Source organism: Lepus europaeus, chromosome 21 (genome assembly GCF_033115175.1).
Source record: "Lepus europaeus isolate LE1 chromosome 21, mLepTim1.pri, whole genome shotgun sequence".
NCBI classification, from domain to species: Eukaryota; Metazoa; Chordata; class Mammalia; order Lagomorpha; family Leporidae; genus Lepus; species Lepus europaeus.
In genome coordinates this window covers 6,227,710-6,229,883 of record NC_084847.1, presented here as the reverse complement: position 1 = coordinate 6,229,883, position 2,174 = coordinate 6,227,710, and the positions used below count along the sequence as shown (strand labels likewise).

The window sequence follows — 2,174 nt, the reverse complement described above, 5'->3', positions numbered from 1 at the left end:
AATTTGTTGGCATACAGTTGGTCATAATTGTTCATAATGATTCTTTGTACTTCTGTGGCTAAAAATTGTAAGACGACTTTTTTTTATTGTGTATATTTTTATTTCTTCAAATTATTTATCAGGAGTGACTGAAATAAAAAAATGTAATTGAGTCCCATCATCATCATGGAAATGGCTTTAAGAGAAAACTGCTCAGAAGAGTATTATTGCTTCCCATTTTCAACCAGCACATGGTTGCTTTTGATAAGACAGACAAGAGCCTGTTAAGAATGCTCAAGATTATAATACAACATGCCTGTCTACAGGGGAACAAACCTAGGGAATAACTTATGTGAACTTCTTGATTTCATCACACAAGACAGGCACAAAAGCACCACCCATGCCTCGGAGGACGCTGGACCATGCACCCTTGGAAAACGCTTTGCCTCCTTCATCACGAGCAATCTTCCTCCAGCAGTCAGTGTGCCTGTGTACACGATATCAGTTCCTTTACGCCCTGACTGCATCATCATGCGCCGACCAACAGTGTCAAATGGATAGAAAGTCAACCCAGCAACAGCAGTGACGGACTGCGTGATCATCCAGCTGATGAAGATGTGCGTGTTCTTGGGATCTGGAAGCATTCCTTTTGCAGTGTCATAGATACAGAAGTAGGCAGCTCAGTAGATGATAATGCCCTGTACAGACATGTTAAAGTCTTGGTACAGGCCCCTAATCCCATCAGATTTGTAGATCTTAACCAGGCAGTCACCGAGGCCTCTGAATTCCCTTTCAGCTCCAGCTTTGCCCACGTCAGCTGCTAGACGGGTACGGGCAAAATCAAGAGGGTACACGAAACACAAGGATGTGGCTCCAGCAGTACCACCTGACACCAGATTTCCTGCAAAGTAGCGCCAAAACTGGGTCCTCCTGTCCACGCCACCCAGAAAGATCTGCTTGTATTTAACTTTGAAGGCAAAGTTGAGAGCCTGGGTGGGGAAGTATCTGATGACGTTGGCCAGGTTACCACGCCAGAAGGACAGGACTCCCTGCTCCCTGGGATACGAACTACGCAATCTATGATGCCCTTGTATTGCTTATCGGCAGTGATTTTCTTGCTGGCATGCTGCACCTGCAGCAGCAGCTTGACCCTCTCGATGGGCACTACCGCGGTCTTAGAGATGGCCGCAGCCACTCCACCTGCCAGGAAGTCCTTGGCGAAGGACACAGCGGCCTCTGTCATGTTGGAAGGAAAGAGGAGCCAGGCGACTGCGGGACAGGACTGGGCTGGGAACCGGCTTTGACTCCAGGACTCTGGGGGTAAGATGATGTTTATGATCTCAACTTTTAAGGATGTTTGAGTCTTGTGGTTTTCATTTTTTTGGTTAATGGTTTATCAATATTTTTTTTCCAAAATGCTCTTCATTTCATCCTTTGTATCTTTTTGAAACTTACTGTTTTTCTTATTTTCCTTCTGATTTTGGGTCTGTCTTGTTTTTGTTTTCCTAGATTCTTGAGATACATAGTTAGATTATTTATCTGAACATTTTTTGTTGATGTCCATATTTGCTGCTATAAACTTTCCTCTTAACAGTCCTTACTATATTCTGTGAGTTTTGTAATGTCTTGTTTCCACTTTGATTAGTTGCAATGGATTTTTAAAATTTTTTTCTTGATTTGTTCTATAATCCACTTGTAATGTGCTCAGTCTTCACACTTTGGAATAATGAAGTTTCTTTTGATAATTACCAGCTTTATTCCATTATGGTCAGATGAAATACATGATATAATTTCGTTGTATTTCCTGAGACTTGTTTTATGGCCTAGTATATGGCCTATCCTACAGATTGTTGCAAGAGAGCTGAAGAACGTGTGGGCCAGCACCGTGGTTCAATAGGCTAATCCTCCGCCTGCAGCGCCAGCACGCCGGATTCTAGTCCCGGTCGGGGCGCCAGATTCTGTTCTGGTTGCTCCTCTTCCAGTCCAGCTCTCTGCTGTGGCCCGGGAGTGCAGTGGAGGATGGCCCAAGTGCTTGGGCCCTGCACCTGCATGGGAGGCCAGGAGAAGCACCTGGCTCCAGGCTTTGGATCAGCGCGGTGCATTGGAGGGTGAACCAACAACAAAAGGAAGACCTTTCTCTCTGTCTCTCTCGCTCACTGTCCACTCTGCGTGTCAAAAAAAAAAAAAAAAAAAAA

The 2,174-nt window shown here is 44.7% G+C and overlaps 1 pseudogene; it reads right to left on the bottom strand.

The window, feature by feature from the left end:
* Positions 1 to 312: 312 nt before the first annotated feature.
* LOC133750686 (ADP/ATP translocase 2-like) lies at positions 313 to 1,284 on the bottom strand (annotated as a pseudogene).
* Positions 1,285 to 2,174: the final 890 nt, after the last annotated feature.